This window comes from Stenella coeruleoalba, assembly GCF_951394435.1.
Source record: "Stenella coeruleoalba genome assembly, chromosome: 15".
In the NCBI taxonomy this organism is placed as follows: domain Eukaryota; kingdom Metazoa; phylum Chordata; class Mammalia; order Artiodactyla; family Delphinidae; genus Stenella; species Stenella coeruleoalba.
Genome location: NC_137161.1, coordinates 68837512 through 68856517, shown reverse-complemented (window position 1 = coordinate 68856517; position 19006 = coordinate 68837512). Strand labels below are relative to the sequence as shown.

The following is a 19006-nucleotide window of genomic DNA, read 5'->3' as shown; positions in this document are numbered from 1 at the left end:
TGACACCCTCGCTTCCTTGGAATCCACTCCCCTTACATGGAAGTCAGAGAGATCTTTGAGCAAAAATCAGATCAGTTCCTTTTCCTGCTCAAAGAATCAGGGCCTGTTGATGTGCTCTGCTGTGGCCCCAGCCCCATCTCACCCTGCTCTTATTTCTATCCCTGAGCACTAGTTCTGCCTCAGGGTCTTCGCCATTCCGCCCATCCCACCCGCCCTTGCCTGCAACGCTCTTCCCTGCACTCTTGGCTGGACGAACTCGTGCTCATCCTTCAGATGGCACCCCTACTGTCACAGCCCCAGAGGAGTCTTCCCTTGGCTTCAATCTAAGTAGGATCCCTAAATGATTTGCCATCATGGCAAACATGACTTCCCATAACCGTTGAATCAAGCAGGACATTTGATTTGTACGATTCTCTCATTACCTCCCGTTCCCACTCTACCGTAAGCTCCGCGAAGGCAGGGACCCTGTCCGTCTCGCTCACGTTGTGTCCTCAAAGCAGGCACTCAATAAACCCTTGTATAGCAAACAAATGTGGACTTTTCTCAGCCTGCCATTGTGACACACACCCCCAAACCCCGCCACAGCCAAAGTCATATCCTCAGGATGCCCTTTTGGAGGAGGGCGTCTCCCTTGGTTTCTTCCCCGGAATCGGTCATCAAGACATCATTTGAAAAGCAGACCTTGTGTATAAGCTCACGGCCGGCCGTGGGAGGTGGGTCTCAGCTTTGCCTCCCCACTATCTGTGCAACCTTGGGCACGTTTCTTAATGGCTCTCAGCCTCCGTCTGTGAGTGACCGTGGCTGGGCCAGCCAGACCAGGCCCGGGATGCGAGGCTCTCAGCACGTGTCTGGCATATTTGCTTTGCTTGGCAGTCACACATCCCCCAGGGTTTTGTTGTTCTTTGTAGGTATTTTTCACCTGCTTATCTCTTGGGTCCTCGTGAGTCCACCACACCTGTGGGCTGGGCTGTGCTGAGGTTCACGTTCTCATTTGACAGATAAGGAACCGGAGGCTAAGAGAGGTGAAATGATAGCTCCACGTCTGTGAACTCGGTTAAGTGGAGGCCCTGCGAGCCTCGCATGCCTGGTGCGCTGGCTGTACCCACACCGCCAAACACACTCCGTTGGCCTCGACAAGCCCTCTCCCAAGGAGAGGAGCTGTGCACCCCTCACCCCGTCCTTCCTGCCAGCACTGCCTCCGGTCCCCAGACCAGCTTCCGCAGTTTGCAGAATGGATATCAGTTTGCGGGGCTGGGAGTAGGGAGTCTTACCTTCCACTGGATGCAGGGCCCACCTGCCCTGGGTCCTGTCGGTGGCGTCTGAGGCAGAAGGAGAGAGAGGTGGCTGTGAGGAGGGAGAAACTGGGCTCCTTTTCCCTCGCAGCCAGAGTTTGGAAGAATGGCAGTGGCCCTCCCTCCGGCACCGCCTGCTAAGAGAGGCTCCTTGCAGGTCAAAATCCAAATTCCAGCCTGGGCTACAGCAGGGCTTAGAGAAAGCGTAATGATCTCCCTCGGGGCAGAGGAGAGGTCCCGGGCCAGCCCTGAACCCTGAACTTGAACTTGAACTCTGAGCAGGCCCCTGCAGGGAAGATGGGCTGACCTGAGCCCCGCCCACATGGCCTCCCTCCTCACCTGGTGGGAGGCCCATGGCTGGGAAGGGGAGGGGAGCTGTTGCAGCCCAGGGCACCGTCCTGCTCCACTCACCCACTGTGCCACTGGCCCGCCTCCGCGCTGGGGACGGGCGGGCTTGGGACGAGCTGGAGGGGGGGGAGGGGAGACGCTGGCAGGGGAGGACGGGGACAGAGGAAAGTCCCAGGAGGGCACTTGCCGCGGCCCTACCGCTGCTGCAGCAGCAACAGTGACCACCTTTGTTCGGCTCCTTTTCCGTGCGCTCTCCAGACCAAGGCAGGACAAAGACAGGCGCCTGGAGCCCAGAGGAGTTGTCAGGAGTGACCGAGCCGTGGCCGGGGGCCCACGTCCAGCCCACAGCACCAGGACAGGCAGTGGGGGACAGCAGAAGACTTGCACTGGATGCTCAGAGCATTCAAAATTTAAAAAAAGGAAAAAAAAAAAAGATAGCTACTAGCCTTTGCAAGACGAAAGACTGAATAACGCTCTGGATTTCCCACTTTACTAGAACAATCTGAAGATCTGGCCAGACCAGGCCCACATGGACACAGGACGGCCACTGGCTAGAGCAGAGGCGTGGCCATCCCTCCCCCGTCCACCACAGACCCCACCTCCAGCCCACCTCTCTCCTTCCCTTGACCTGCCCTGGCCCTGGGCGGGGGCAGCCCCTGGCACAGAGTAGATCAGAAAGCATGGTGAGAATCAATATACTCCTGGTTCTATTCTAAATGTTTCCATGTCTCTGCTCACTTGGTCTTTCCAACAAGCCTCCGGGACAGATCTTATTATTATGTCCACTTTACTGATGAAAAGACAGAGGTAGAGAAGGGTGAGTAACTTGCCCAAGTCACCAGCTGTGAGTGGCAGAACCAGGATTTGAACCCTGGGCGTTTCATTCTAGAACGCTACAGGGCCAGTGGGTGTGGCTTAGAGACACGTCCCACTGGACAGAGGGCACCCTGGATGCACAGATACTCAGCAGTTGGACTGATGTCAGCATGAACTGGGGCCTGCAAGGTGGTAGACGGCCTGGGGGGACAGATGGACAGAAGGAACAGCTAGAATTTGGAGAAAGGGGATGGGCGGACAGAGAGCCAGGGAATGGACGGCCTGAGCCTGTGAGCTGCAGCGGAGGACTCAACACCAGGAAGGCAGAAGATGCATTGCTCCACCAACCTGGGGCCCAGTCCTGATTTCTTGGGGGCATGTCTGGGGGACCACGGGCACGGTCACGGTGCTACAGACAGCGCACCCAGATGAGAGAGGTGGGCCAGATACAGCTGTGGCAGACAGGAGAGCTACGTCCCAGTCATGACTCAGCTCCAGCTGGGGGAACACAGGCCCAGTGCGCCAGACCTTCCCGTTGTCCTAGAACAACGGGAAGTCCAGAATCTTTGAGCCTCATCATTATTCATCTGTGAGGGCTGACTGTGGCCCACTGGTCACCGGCATGTCACCTCCCACACTTTCTCTGATTGTCAGGCTTTTTGGGCCCTCTCCTAGTGCTGTAAAGAATAGGAGAGAAGATGGTGCAACCACTTTGGAGAATGTTTTGGAAGTTTCTTATAAAGTTAACATACCCCTACCTTATGGCTCAGCAATTCCACTCTTAGGTATTTATCAAAAGAAATGAAAACATAGGTTCCACAAAGACTTTACACACATGTTCCTAGCAGCTTTGCTCACAATAGCCCCAAGGGGGAAACAACCCAATGTCCATGAAACAGATAAATGGACAAACCGTGATGCCTTCAAACTGTAAGCAGATGGGTTAGGGGGTCCCTGGAGAAAGAGAACCAGGCATGGCTTTCTTGACATAAGAGAACCCATTTTGGCCGAGGACGTTTTGTGATCTATACCTGGCCACAATGCTTACCCTTGAACACAGTATTTAATGATCTTAAGGGAACAAAGGAATGCAGGAAGAGAAAAAAAGGCAGTCAAACAATGGTGCTGTGATAAGGCAGGGTCCTGGTTCCTCAAGGAATATACATAATAATATACCTTTGAGTCCTGCAGGAACTGAGGCCCCCAGACAGTTGGAGGATGGAAAGATGATGCGACTCTCTTAACTTCAATCAACTAAAGCTTGGACTCTGTTGACCTTTGTCCCAATTCTATGCTGAATTCTCCTCTGTTCAAGTCCCTTCATGAAGATGCATGTACCCCTTCCCTTAAAACTTCCCAATTTTGCTGTTCTGGGAAACACCGCTTTGGGAAGGATCCCCGGTGTTCTCCCTACTTGCTTCAAGTAATAATAAATCCTTCCTTCTTCCGATCTTAGGCTTGGTTGTGTCTACTGACACCATTAAGCTGCAAACCCGTTAGGGGAAGGAGTGACTGAAACCGCCCGCCCTGGCCAGGCCTGATAGTAGCCACTTGCATGTGTTATCTTACAACAGGATGTCCTGGTAAGGAACGCAGAACTAACAAGCTACCACCAACTGGAAGAATTTGGGAAAGGTCAAAAGGAGAGAGGAGACACCAGTCCATAGGTCCTCCCAACCTCCCAGAATCCTTCTCGCTGGAATCCAGCTAGGCTGAGCGATGCTCGTGTCACCAGGAAGGACCCTGAGTCAGAATGATTGGCCAGAGACCACCCAGCAACTAACCCCATCACCATAAAACCCGAAACTGTGAGCCACGCGGCAGAGCAGTCCTCCTGGGTTCCCTTAGCCGCCTGCTCTCCACCCGGGGCCCCTTCCCAATAAAAAGTCTCTTGCTTCGTCAGCACGTGTGTCTCCTTAGACAATTCATTTCTCAGTCTTAGACTAGAGCCCACTCTCAGGCCCTGGAAGGGGTCCCCCTTCCTGCAACAAACCCAGTTTTTGGGTAGCAAAACTCCATGGAAAACCACATTTGTTTTCAGTAGGACAAACTAGTGACACATAACGCCATGCATGAATCTCAGAATTATGCCAGATGCAAGGAAGTACACACCTTATGGTCCATTTATGTGACGTTCAAGAATAGGAAAGATGAATCTATGGTGATAGAAGTCAAGAGAGTTGAAAGCATTTTCTGGAGAGAGGAAAATTTCTATATCTTAGGTGGTAACTATATGGGCATATACCACGGTTCAGATCCCTTGGACTGAATAAGATTTGTGCATTTGATTACATGCAAATCACACCTGAAAAAATAAATAGGGCAGAGAGTGTGAATGATGAGTTTGGCAAATGCGGCTCTTGCTTCTCTGACGGTAGACACTGTGGTCTTTACTCAAATCTTACCTCCCAGGATTTAGTTCCAGCCCATTGTCTCCACGTAAGAACGTGGGTCCCATGTTGTCGAAGCGCCTGAGTTTTCGAGAGAAATCCCAAAGTCTGAGTTTTTATATGAACGCTCCTGTTTATAAGGTCTGGCAAGTAATTTGGAATTAACAAAAACCGTTGAAATGCTGTACAGTCAACCCTCTGTATCTGCAGTTCTGCATCCTGGAATTCAACCACCCACAGATCACAAATATTCAGGGGAAAAAAATCTGGAAAGTTCCAAAAAGCAAAACTTGAATTTGCCACGTGCTGGCAACTAGTTATATAGCATTTACATTGTATTAGGCAGTATAAATAATTTAACGATGATTTAAAGTATACAAGAGGATGTGATACATGTAGGTTATATACAAATACACCATTTTAAATAAGGGACATGAGCATCCTCAAATTTGGGTATCCAGGGGGGTCCTGGGACAAACCTCCTGTGGATTCCAAGGGACCACTGTGTGTATCAAGTGATGCGTGTGTGATGTTGTGATTTATAGGAAGAAATATACATTTGGTCTTCAACCCCATTTCTGGCACAGAGCTCCTAAAACTTCTGGAATTTTCTAATTGACCAGAGTGAGTAAGGTGTCTTTTGTTTTGTTAATGAGGCTACATTGGGACCGCACCTATGGTTGGGGCCTGGTTACCAGGACAACTAACCAGGTGTTTAGAGGGTTGGAACTTTCAGTCCCACCCTCTGGCCACTGGGGAAGGGAGAGGGGCTGGAGGTTGAATCAGTCACCAATGGCCAATGACTTAATCAATTGTGACTATGTAATCAAGCCTCCGTAAAAAATCCCAAAGGACAGGGTTCTGAGAGCTTCTGGGCTGATGAGCACGTGGAGATGTGGGGAGAGTGGTGCTTTTGGAGAGGACATGGAAGCTCCTGGCCCCTTCCCCATGCCTTGCCCTGGGCATCTCTTCCAACTGTCTGTTCCTGAGTTATATTTTTTATAACAAACGGGTTATCTAAAAGTAATATGTTCCTCTGAGTTCTGTGAGCCACTCTAGCCAATTAATCAAACCTGAGAGGGGCTTCCCTGGTGGTGCAGTGGTTAAGAATCTGCCTGCCAATGCATGAGACACAGGTTCAATCCCTGGCCCAGGAAGATCCCACATGCCGCGGAGCAACTAAGCCCGTGTGCCACATCTACTGAGCCTGCGCTCTAAAGCCCGCAAGCCACAACTACTGAGCCTGCACTCTAGAGTCCATGAGCCACAACTACTGAGTCTGCGTGCTGCAACTACTGAAGCCCGCGTGCCTAGAGTCCGTGCTCCACAACAAGAGAAGCCACTGCAATGAGAAGCCTGCGCACCGCAACGAAGAGTAGCCCCCGCTCGCCACAACCAGAGAAAGCCCCACACACAGCAACGGAGACCCAACACAGCCAAAAATAAAAACAAATAAATTTATATATAAAACAAATCAAACCTGAGGAGGGGGTCTTCGAAACCACTGATCTAGAGCCGGTGAGTCAGAAGCACATGAAGACCTGGATTTGCAATTGGCGTCTGAAATGGGGGAGGAGGTGGAGGGGGGCAGTCTCGTAGGACTCAGCCCTTAACCTTTGGTATCTGATGCTACCTCCAGCTAAGTAGAGTCAGAATTGAGTTGAATTGGACACTGTGCTGGTATCAGAGCATTGCTTGGTGGCCAGGGGAGGGGGGGCTGGGGAGAGGGACCCACACGCTGATATTGGTCCCAGAATCTTACCCAGTATCCCCAGGGCACACCCTCTGCTAGACTGGAATCCAGGCTGAGCTCCGCAGGAGGTCATGATTCCTTCCTGTATTTTCTACAGCCTTTTAGAAACACACTTTCATCCACCCACACACTATAGTCCGGTGTTGCTATTTATAGCAACAACTGAAAAGAGCAAACCCTAAAAACACTGAAATAGATGAGTTTTCCTGACCAGCAGGCAAGGGTGGAGCAGTGAGCCCAGTTGGGGGATAAAACGGGATACATTTTTTAACTTAGTAGCTGTGAGACCTGGGTGCAAACTGATGTTCACACGCCTGCTTGGCAGGAGATGAAATGAGGATGAAACAAACGAGATGCCACAGAGAAACACCGGGCTAGTAGAAGGTGCTTGGTCAATGCTGGCTCCTTCCCTCTGCCTGAATGTAACCCCCAGTTACCTGTGTGCTGCCTGCCTTCCGTTTAGTTGCCACTGGGAATCTCAAGCCTTATTCTTTCTCTTTACAATGGCTTCAACCAGGAAACACTGAGCATTCTCCCTCTGTTTCAGGTTATGTTTGCTCCCTGCTCCCAGAGTCACGTTTCCCACAAATCTGTGACTTGGGTGGCCTTTCATCCGCAGCGGCTGCAGAACAGTGAGCAGCTTAGGAGCCGAGAGGTGGGGGCAGGCAGACCCCAGCCTCCTTCTGGTTCCTCTGCTGCCAGCTGTGTGTCCTTGTGTAAATGACTTAGGCGCTCTGAACCCAGGTTTTCTCATCTGAAAAAGGGGATGTCATAAGAATAGTCCCGAGCCGTTTTACCAGGAAGACTCAATGATTTAATCCATATAACATTGTCCACAGTACTAAGATGCTATTTATTTCTTTTTTTCCTCTCATTATTTCATGAATGCTCAGTTGAGTTTCTGGAAAACTACAAGACCTGAGGCGTCACGACAGACTGAATGCAGAAGCAGATGTCGGCATCCAGCTGTCTTCTATTGAACCAGTCATTAAAGAAATTTTCAAATGGGTAAAACAATGCCACTCTTCTCACTCAATCTTTTGGGAAAATATGGTTGTTTTTCATAAAAATGTTATTTACTTAACATGCAAAGGGTTTGTTACTGTTCTTCTAAAATTAATTAACATTTTAAATTGTTTCTTCATTGAAACACCTGATTTGGTAAATATCTCTACCTATAACCCACATCAATGAGATGAGGGTGTTCTTCCTTATAATGGGATCCTGAGACAACAAGTTTGAGAATCCCTGCGCTGTGACAAACTTGACAGGAGCCTGTGGATGTGGGAAAACTCTTGGGAATGGTCTGTCTAAACCCAAATCCACATAATTCATTAAAAGGTGTGTTCTGATCAAGTGGACCCTGCGTGGGAAGCCTATTCGTGGCCACAGGGTCTGTGGGAGAAAGTTGTTTGTAACTCAGGAGACCTTGCCGGTCAGTGTATAGTGTGCATCGTTAATGAATGAACAAGGATTCTCCTTAATCACTAAACACTTTAACAGCAGGTCATCTGTGACAGCGAGGTTGGAGTTTGGTGTGTGACATGGACACACTTGGAGATTAGTGGAGTGGAACAGGATCCCGTGAAAGCCAGCCTGACCCACACTGCCCCCACTGCCCCACCAGACACTGCACGAGTCTGGGTTACAAGAGGTGGTTGTAGTGACAGCCTGTGGTCATTGCCATCATGTGAGTTCCAGCCTGGGGCCAGCCGTATGGCTTGTACTTGAGTCCCTGGGCTCTGCCTCCAGTGTTTGTTGAAATCCTCGTGCTACTAACTTGGTGGCTTACAGCCGCCTCTCGGCTTTACTGTGCTGTGCCTCAGTCTCCCCCATTTGTCAAATAGTCAGGGTTGTTGTAGGGATTAAATAAAAGAATTGTTCGAAGTAGTGACTGGCCAGCAAAATCTGCCCTCCTCCCTCCCTGCATGACATGTGAGAGGGGGTGGAACGAGAGGGGGTGTGATCTAGGTGATTTCTGTCTCTCTTGCTTAAGAGAGAGCCACTCTTTCCTGCCTTCCTGCTGGTCAGGATGGGGATGAACCGGAGTGACGTTGGAGGCACATGTGGAAGCCAGAACTGCTGCCAGCAGCCTGGGTTCCTGGTGAAGCAGAGAAGCCGCCAACGTGGAGCCTCCCGTGGATGGAGAAATGAAACAGACAGTGTTGCAGGAAGGGGCACCCCTTCCGGGGCCTGAGAGTGGACTCTTTTCTAACACTCGGAAATGAATAGTGCTGAATAAGCAACAGACTTTATTGGGAAGGGGCGCCTGGGTGGAGGGCAGGAGGGGAAGGGAACCCAGGAGAACTGCTCTGCCACGTGGCTCGCAGTCTCGGGTTTCATGGTGATGGGGTTAGTTTCCAGGTGGTCTCTGGCCAATCATTCTGACTCAGGGTCCTCCCTGGTGCCATGTGCATGCAACCGCTCAACCAGGATGGATTCCAGCAAGAAGGATTCTGGGAGGTTGGTAGGACATATGGACTGGCACCTCCTCTCTCCTTTTGACCTTTCCCGTATTCTTCCTGTTGGTGGTGGCTTGTTACTTCCGTATTCCTTACCAGGATCTCCTGTCGTAAAATAACTCATGTAAATTGTTACTGTCTTTGCCTGGCCACGGTGGGCAGTTTCAGTCAGTGTTTCCCCTAACAAGACTTTGGAGCAGAGAAAGGTTTATTGCAGGGCCAAGCAAGGAGAACGAGTGGCTCGAGCTCAAAAAACCTGAACTCCCCAATTTTTTTTTTTTTGACCAGGCGGTGCAGCATGTGAGATCTTAATTCCCCAACCAGGGATTGAACCCATGCCCCTTGCAATGGAAGCACAGAGTCTTAACTGCTGGACTGCCAGAGAAGTCCTCCCCAGTGGTTTTGGGGGAAAGTTTTTATAGGCAAAATTTGGGGTGAGGGCTGCAGGGTGTGTGATTTTCTTCTGATTGGTTGATGGTGAGGTAACAGGGAGGTGCTCCAGAGATCTTGCTCTCAGCCTAAAATTGCCATCCTCCACCGGGGTGGGGGCCTTAGTTCTGCAGAAGAACTCAAAGATATTGTTATGTATGTTCCTTGCAGAGGAACCAGGGCCCTGCCCCATGACTGCACTATTGTTTCTTGACTGCTCCCTCCTTTGTTTCTGCATTATTTCCCTTCCCTGATTAGCAAGTTTTGCCCTTGCTCTCTGCCCTTTGGAACTCAGGGAAGGTCATGGAGGCTAAATGAAGCCTATTTCCTACAAACAAGAAACAGGACACACAGAAAGGATTTGTACCCGGGAGCCCCACAGGGTCCTGCTCAGTTCCACCCACCAAATATGGCCCCCTGCTTGTTTTTGTAAATAACGTTTTATGGGAACACAGTCATGCCCATTTATTTGCATATTGTTTCTGACGGCTTTTGTGCTACTGTGGTAGAGTTGAGTACTTGTGACAGAGACCATACGGGCTGTAAAGCCTAAAATATTTACCATCTAGCTCTTTACAGAAAACTTTTGCTGCCCCCTGACCTACAGCACCACTCAGTGAGTTAGTGTCCCCAGAGTTTAAGGCACTAACAGGAAAGATTTTCATCCCCAACTTTCCCTCTCAGAAGATAGTACAACCCGCTGGTTGGGGAAATGTGAGTGGAAAGAAATGTCATCCAAAGCACCTCTCTGGTAAGAAAGATAAGCCATTCTCAGAAACCCTTCAGGGGACTTCCCTGGTGGTCCAGTGGTTAGGACTCTGCCCTTCCACTGCAAGTTCGATCCCTGCTTGGGGAACAAAGATCCCACAAGCTGCTTGGTGCAGCCAAAAAAAAAATGCCCTCCAGTCTGGCTAACAAGCCATGAACATCAGTACGGTTATTTTGAGGCTTTTCATGTAAATATCATCCTTCTATATCTTTATCGGATCCATTGAGAAAGGCAACAAACAGGACAGGATTGTGACCAAAGCAATCTCTGGAGACTTCTCTCTGTTACATGCTTTCATACTTAAAATCTCAAAATAGTATGCTGAGGGGAAGAAGCCAGACAAAAGTAGAGTCCATACTGAATGATTCGGTTTACACAAGATTCTAGAAAATGTAAATGAGTCTGTTGTGACAACAGATTAACATTTGCCTGGGGGTGGGGACGGCAGGACAGAGGGGTATTACGAAGGGGAACAAGCCAATTTTGGAGGTGATGGGTCTGTTTATTAGCTGGATTGTTGTCATGGTTTCGTCAGTTACACCTTTGTCAAAACTCTTCCCATTGTACATTTAAATGTGTGTCCTTTATCTTAAGCCATTTATACTTCAACAAAGTTGTTTTAAAAAGTATGAGTCTTAAATATATCACTTATATGTGGAATCTAAAATATGGTACAGATGAATCTATATATAAAACAGAAACAGACTCACAGATATAAAAAAAACCTTACGGTTACCCAAGGGGAAAGTGGGGGAGGGATAAATTAGGAGTTTGGGATGAACAGATATACACTACTATATATAAAATAGATAAACAACAAGGTCCTACTGTATAGCACAGGAAACCATATTCAATATCCTGTGATAAACCATAATGGAAAAGAATATGAAAAAGTATGTATATATATATATATATATATATATATATATATATATATATATAAAACTGAATCACTTTGCTGTATACTTGAAACTAACACAGCATTGTAAATCAACTATACTTTAATTAAAAAAAACAAAGAGAACTCAGATTGAAAAAAAAGTGTGTCTTAAAAATAGAATAAAACAAAATAAAAAGTATAAGTCTTCTGCAAATGGGTTCTTATGGAGAAACACAGACCAATGCAACATAAAAGGGAAGCAGTGAGGATCTCTTTCCAGTTCTTCCTCTACAAACTTCCAGAAGGAGATGGTTAATCTCCACTGTTCAACCACATCGCCCAGCCAGGATTCCTTTTCTATGCTTCCCGCTGTGCTCTGTGTCCCAGAAGGCTGACTTCAACGAGCTGTATCTCCTGGCCTCCTTTGCTTTCTGGCCTCCAGTTAGATTTGGCCAACGGGAGGCACCAGCAGGAGATCAGAGGGTAGAGAAGAGTGGTCGGGGTAATTTGTCCCTTCCCCTGGGCCACACTACCCCTGATCCGTGGCTGCATCCCTGCGGTCCTGGCAGTGGCTTCGTTCTTCCATGGCCACTGCTCTGCAGAAGCTGTGTAACATTATTCCCTCCTTCTTTCCAGTCTAGGAATAACTGTTCCCCACAGTGACTATACCACTCTACCAACCCTTGTTGGTACCCCCTAACCCCGCCTAAATCTCAATAAACAGCCCCTTTAATACGGTATCTTTGGTTAAATTCTTTGGACTCTGATATCTCTTTCATGCCGGAACCCTGACTCACAAGGCTTCCCACTGTCTGTAGGATAAATTCCATATGACACACTCTGTAGGGATTATCCTCCTCTCCTCGGTTCCTGGGACCTTGGGTGTGAAATTCTACCTTTTACTTACTTGTTTATTTATTTATCTATTTTGGCATAAGTTTAGTCGATTTTCCAGGAGAAAGGCTTTCCTGGGTCTAGCTGTCTGCTCTTCTAAACAAAGGTTAAAAAAACCTTTTTTTTCCTGAAGGCCATGGGGAGTGGTATCTTTAGACACCCTCTCGAGTGTGAGCTACAGAAACCCAACTCAAACTAGCTTATGCCAAAATGTTGGTTCACACAACTGGAATATCCCAAGCTTCAGGTCTGGTAGGATCCAGTGTCTCACATCATGTCATCGGGCCCTGATTTCAGTGGCTGTGATTTCTGGTCTCGTCTTTGCTCTCAAGCAGCCTTCTTCTCCACCATGGTCTTGAGAGGCTCCAGCTAACATCCACTCAGGTTCAAGTCCAGTAGGAAATGAAGATTCCCCAACAGATTTGACAACAGTCCTAATGGTCCTTGGCCTGACTCTTATTGGTCCACACCGGGTCACATGCCTATTCTTGAACCAATCACCTGAGCCACGGAACGCAAGATATTTTTCCCTGCCGTCCTTGAGTTGTTGCCAAAGAAAATCAAGGTTGGTGTTTCTAGAAGAAGGGGAAAGCTGTGCTGGACAGACAAAACCAATGCACATCCACCCCCTTTGCTCATTGGTTCATTATGACGATTGAGTGAAAAGTGCTTGGCTGGGGCAGGGTTTATGACGGGCTCTCCCACAAGCATGTGGCTGTATCCTTTCCCTCACCGAAATTGAATGCCCCAAATCCCTTCCGTGAGAGGGTAGATGTGCCCAAGAATGCAGACAGTCCTACGTCATCTTTCTCTAACTCCTTTCTCTCACATAATCCCCTGAGGAGCCATACCCTCCTGGGAACCATTCCAGACTCTTTCTAAAACTAAGCAATGTAGACATAGAATGCATGTGTGACCCATCAACTTTATTTTCGCCCCAATAAAAATGAGATAATCCTAATAGGGTTTTCTGTAACTGTACTTTGTTTCACTTAACTATGTCAGAGATGCCTTCCCGTAGTGGCTTATCCATATCTATCTCATTGTCTTAGTGGCTGAATATTCCAGCTTCTGGATAAACTATAGTTTATTTAACCAGTCCTTTCTTGGAGCAAATACTGCTGATGTCACCCAATATCCAGTTTCCACTTTTTCACTAATAACAGAACACTCACATTGTCTATGGGGACATGGCATTCCAAATAAAGACTACACGTCACAGCCCCCCAGCTCGGCGTGAGTAAGTTCTGCCTCGTGGGAGGTGAGCATAATTGAGGCATCGACATGGGGGTCCTGCCCTTAAAGAGAAGGGGCATGTACTCTCCATGCCACTATATCTCTTCTCGCTGGCTGGGATGTGACCAAGGGAAGGAGATATCTCAGGCCATGCAGATGAGAGGAACACTGCAAGCATGGAGGGAACCTGGAGTACCAGCCCTGACTCCTGGCAGCCAGACTGCTCAGTGAGAGAGAAGCCATAGCAACATGGTCCTGTTAGTGAAGCCACTGCTCTTTGGGGTCCCTAGTCCAGGGGGTGAGCCAATACCCTGAATATGTGGTCCTCCAACCAGCATCAGCATCACCTGGCTACACCCCAGACCTCGGGACTCTGACTCTGCCTTGCTCCGGACGCACAGGCCAAGTGGCCATGGCTCACGGGCCCAGCCGCTCTGCGGCATGTGGGATCTTCCAAGACCTGGGCACGAACCCGTGTCCCCTGCATCGGCAGGCGGACTCTCAACCACTGCGCCACCAGGGAAGCCCTCTGACTCTGCCTTCTAACAAAATCTCCAGGCGAGTCCAAGCACTTTAAAGTGTTGGGTTTTTTTTTTCACTTTAAAGTTTTAGGACAGATCTGATATCCTTAATGAAGGGCGGTCCCACTGTCTGCAGTTTTCTATTGCAAGCAAGGCTGCAGTGACAATTGTGGTCAACGTCCTCTCCTAGACTGGAATCTCTCTAGGTCAGATCCTAGGCGTGGGATTGCTGGTCCATGGAAGACGGACCTTTACAAAAGGTTTTGAGAGTATTTTTTGGCTGTTTTTGATTTGGTTTGGTTTTGTTGTTTTTTTTTAAGATTTAAGAAGTTTCTAGTGGGAAAGCCTGCTAATCTCAGAAAACCTTACTTCTCACACCTTCTTCTAGGAAAAGGGAAATCACGGTATGCCCCCTGGTGGCTGTCTTCTTCATTTACAGGCAAGTGGGTCCAGGGCTAAAAGACCTTGCAACCCCAAACCCGCCAAGGGTTAGTAAACCCAGAGCAAATGAGGATTATGCTCTCACCAGGGCTGACTGGGTGCCTTCAAGGCTACTCCTCACAAGAACCACTGCAGTGGTCATGTAAGCAAAGGGCTGTATGCAAGAGGACTGACACGCCAGTGCAAGACTGACAAAAAGAGTCTGAAAAGAATGGCTAGATGGAAACATAATTGTTGCACAACAAACCACACATATAAAAAATGTCCAACGCTTCCCTGGTGGTCCAGTGAGTAAGACTCTGCTCTCCTTATGCAAGGGGCTTGGGGTCGATCCCTGGTCGGGAACTAGATGTCGCATGCCACAACTAACAGACCTGATGCAGCCAAAATAAATAAATACATTTTTTTTTAAGTCCAATGGATGAGTTTTTTTAAAACTTAAGTATAGTTGATGTAAATATTATATGTTTCAGGTGTACAACACAGTGATCCACAATTTTAAAGGTTACACTTCATTTACAATTATTATAAAATATTGACTATATTCCCTGAGCCGTACAATATATCCTTGTAGCTTATATATTTTATACATAGCAGTTTGCACCTCTTAATCTCTTACCTCTACCTTGCCCCTTCTTTCTCCCCACTGGTAACCACTAGTTTGTCCTCTGTATCTGTGAGTCTGTTTCTTTTTTTTATATTCACTGGTTTTATTTTTTATACTCTACAGGTAAGTGATACCATGTGGTCTCTGTCTTTCCCTGTCTGACTTATTTCACTAAGCACAATACCCCTCAAGTTCATCCATCCATTTTTTACAAATGGCAACATTTTATTCTTTCTTATGGCTGAGCAGTATTCTACTGTGTCAATATATATATATCCCACATCTTCTTTATCCATTCATCTGTTGGTGGACACTTAGGTTGCTTCCATATCTTGGCTAGCATAAGGGATGAAATAAAATTTATATTGTAAGCAAGACAAGAAAAATTAAACAAAGCGTTCTCTGTGTTTGCTTGGGCCCCTTCCCTCCCTCCCTCCCTACGGTGCAGTGTGCATCTGCGTTACACATTAACCAGAGCTCCTCAAAGATGGGACTGCCTGCTCCACCATAAAAATCAATTTTTTTCTTTCTTCTGACACTAGCAATGTAAATTCTTAAAAGAATAGTGTTCTGTCCCAACTCTGCAGGGGGTCATGATGACCTGCTTCTCGCCTTGTACATGCTTACTTGGACTATGTGTCCTTGGTGAACTTTATGTAAAATGATCAGTATGTCATTTTGATGTATGGTCCTTAGTCCCGAAAATGTGTATGACTGCGTCTGGCTTCTAACGGGCAAGTTAGCTCTCAGAGCTTTCTAAGAGTCTGTTTCCTGGGTTATAATCCTCAATTTGCCTCAAATAAAATTTTTTTCTCCTTAACCTGATTGTTAATTGAATTTTCGTCGAAATAAGTAATGCTGCTATGAACATTGAGGTGCACCTATCTTTTCAAATTAGTGTTTCTGTTTTCTTTGGGTATATACCCAGGAGTGGAATTGCTAGGTCATGTGGTAGCTCTGTTCTTAGTTTTTTGAGAAACCTCCATACTGTCTTCCACAGTGGCTGCACTAAGTTACGTTCCCTCCAATAGTGTACAAGGGTTCCCTCTTCTCCACATCCTCACCAACATTTGTTATTTACAAATAACTTTTTTTTTTTTTTTTTGCAGTACGTGGGCCTTTCACTGTTGTGGCCTCTCCCGTTGCGGAGCACAGGCTCCGGACGCGCAGGCTCAGTGGCCATGGCTCATGGGCCCAGCTGCTCCGCAGCATGTGGGATCTTCCCGGACTGGGGCACGAACCTGTGTCCCCTGCATCAGCAGGCGGGCTCTCAACCACTGCACCACCAGGGAAGCCCACAAATAACTTTTTGATGATAGCCATTCTGAGAGTTGTGATATCTCACTGTGATTTTGATTTGCATTTCTCTCATGATTGGCAATGTTGATCATTTTTCATGTGCCTGTTGGCCATCTGTATGGCTTCTTTGGAAAAATGTCTATTCAGGACTTATGCCCATTTTTTAACTAGGTTGTTTGTTTTTCTGATGTTAAGTTGTATGAGCTGCTTAGATATTTTGGATATTTACCCTTTGTCAGTCATATCATTTGCAAATAATGGTTGTCTTTTCATTTTGTCGATGCTTTCCTTTGCTATGCAAAAGCTTTGAAGTTTAATTAGGTCCCATTTGTTTGGTTTTGCTTTTATTTCCTTTGCCTTAGGAGACAGATCCAAAAAAATATTGCTACGGTTTATGTCAAAGACAACCAATAAGTTTTTTTTTTTTTTTTTTGCTGTACGTGGGCCTCTCACTGCTGTGGCCTCTCCCGTTGTGGAGAACAGGCTCCGGACGCACAGGCTCAGCGGCCATGGCTCAGGGGCCCAGCCGCTCCGCGGCACGTGGGAACCTCCCGGACCAGGGCACGAACCCGTGTCCCCTGCAACGGCAGGCGGACTTTCAACCACTGCGCCACCAGGGAAGCCCAACCAATAAGTTTTGACATATGCATGCACCTATGAAACCATTGACACAAGAAAATATCCAACATCCCCTGAAGTTTCCTAGCACCCACCCCATCCCCAGACAGTCAATGATCTGTTTTTTGTCTCTATAGATTAACTTGCATGTTCTAGCATTTTATATAAATGGCATTATGTAGCATGCACTCTTTTTTGTTTGGCTTTTTTCACTTAGCATCATTATTTTGAGATTCATCCATGTTGTTGGGTTTATCTATAGTTATAGTTCCATTGTATTGATTGATTGATCAATTGATTTTTAAATTGTTTTAATTAAAACATTTTAATTGAAGTATAGTTGATTTACAATGTTGTGTTAATTTCTGCTGTACAGCTAAGTGATTCAGTCATATCTATATATACATTATATATACATTCTTTTCCATGACAGTTCTGTTGTATGGATATACCACAGTTTGGTTTTTTATAAATTTATTTATTTATATTTTATTTTTGGCTGCGTTGGGTCTTCATTGCTGCACACGGGCTTTCTCTAGTTGTGGTGAGAGGGGGCTACTCTTCGTTGTGGTGCGTGGGCTTCTCATTGCAGTAGCTTCCCTTGTTGCAGACCACGGGCTATAGGTGCACAGGCTTCAGCAGTTGTAGCACGCAGGCTCAGTAGTTGTGGCTGGTGGGCTCTAGAGCGCAGGCTCAGTAGTTGTGGTGCACGGGCTTAGTTGCTCCATGGCATGTGGGATCTTCCCGGACCAGGGATCGAACCTGTGTCCCCTGCATTGGCAAATGGATTCTTAACCACTGCACCACCAAGAGAAGTCCAAAATTTATGTTGGTTTTTAAAAGGGTAAAAAGCAAAGCTCGCCCTAGCTGTTGTGAGGAGGGTGGACTGTGGGGCAGGAGCAGAAGCTGGGAGAAGAGAGGAGTGGCTCCAGCAGGAGATGTCCGGGCTGAGGTCGTGGGGCTGAGGATGGAGAGATGGTCAGATTAAGGATCTCTTTTGGAGGAAAAGCAGATGGATTGTGGATGTTGGGGGTCAGGGACTGAGCTGGTAGGTGGTCTGATGAGAATTTCAACCCAGAGTGGTCTAATTCCAAAAGCCACGCCCTTAACCGATAAAGGTTCTTTTACATACTCTCCCCCTCTCTTTTTTTTTTTTGGCCACACGGCATGCGGGATCTTAATTCTCCATTGAGGGATGGAACCCATGCCCCCTGCAGTGGAAGCACGGATGGAGTCTTAATCACTGGACCACCAGGGAAGTCCAAATGGTACCTACTCTCAAGGGCATGGGTGGGCCCATGGGAAGAGCTTTCCCTCTGCCATGTTCCCTGGGCCTTAGGCACTCAGGAAATCCCACTTCTGCCCATCACCTGAACCGCTACTTATGTAACTAAGATGGTCTTTATTTTTTATTATTTTTTTTAAAATAAATTTATTCATTTGTTTTTGTGTTGGGTCTTTGTCGCAGTGTGCGGGCTTCTCATTACAGTGGCTTCTCTTATTGTGGAGCACAGGCTCTAGGTGCGCGGGCTTCAGTCGATGCAGCACGCGAGCTCAGTCGTTGTGGCTCGTGGGCTCTAGAGCACAGGCCCAGTAGTTGTGGCGCACGGGGTTAGTTGTTCGGTGGCATGTGGGATCTTCCTGGATCAGGGATCAAACCCGTGTCCCCTGCATTGGCAGGCGGATTCTTAACCACTGCACCACCAGGGAAGCCCCAGGGGTTGATTTCTAAAACTATGAAATTAGCAAAAACCCAGGTGGTTCAGTGATATGGTGAAACTGAGCAGGACCCTGTGGGGCTCCTGGGCACAAAAGCCTTTCTGGGTCCCCCATTTCTTGTTTGCAGGAAAAAGGCTTCATTCAGCCTCCATGCCCTTCCCTGAGTTCCAAAGGGCAGGTTCAAACAGTTGCTAATCAGGGAAGGGAGGGGATGCAGAGACAAGGAAGGAGCAGCCTAGAAACAATTGTGCAGCCTTGGGGCAGGGTCCTGGTTCCCCCTCAAAGGATACACGTAACAGTGTTTTTGAGCTGTGTTGCAGATACTGAAACACCCACCAGGTGGGAGAAGTTAAGTGTATGCTGCCCACAAGCACAGACCCAGACTGGATGGATCCAGAAGGTTGATGATGCTGACTCCCAATTGCCTCACCATCAACCAATCAGAAGAATGTCCACAAGCTGACCACACCCTCTTGGAACCATTACTATAAATCTCCTCACTGACCCCTCCAGGTCAGGACACACAGTTTTG

At 47.6% G+C, this 19006-nt stretch overlaps 1 protein-coding gene across 1 annotated transcript in view; it reads right to left on the bottom strand.

The window, feature by feature from the left end:
* The window catches only part of SLC5A11 (solute carrier family 5 member 11), a gene marked incomplete at both ends in the record, with an annotated part of 57198 nt that extends 50845 nt beyond the window's left edge, over window positions 1-6353 (bottom strand). Inside the window, 2 exons of the mRNA XM_079945416.1 lie at window positions 1272-1319; window positions 6327-6353. The remainder of the gene's footprint in view (window positions 1-1271; window positions 1320-6326) is intronic.
* Between the last annotated feature and the right edge of the window lie 12653 nt (window positions 6354-19006).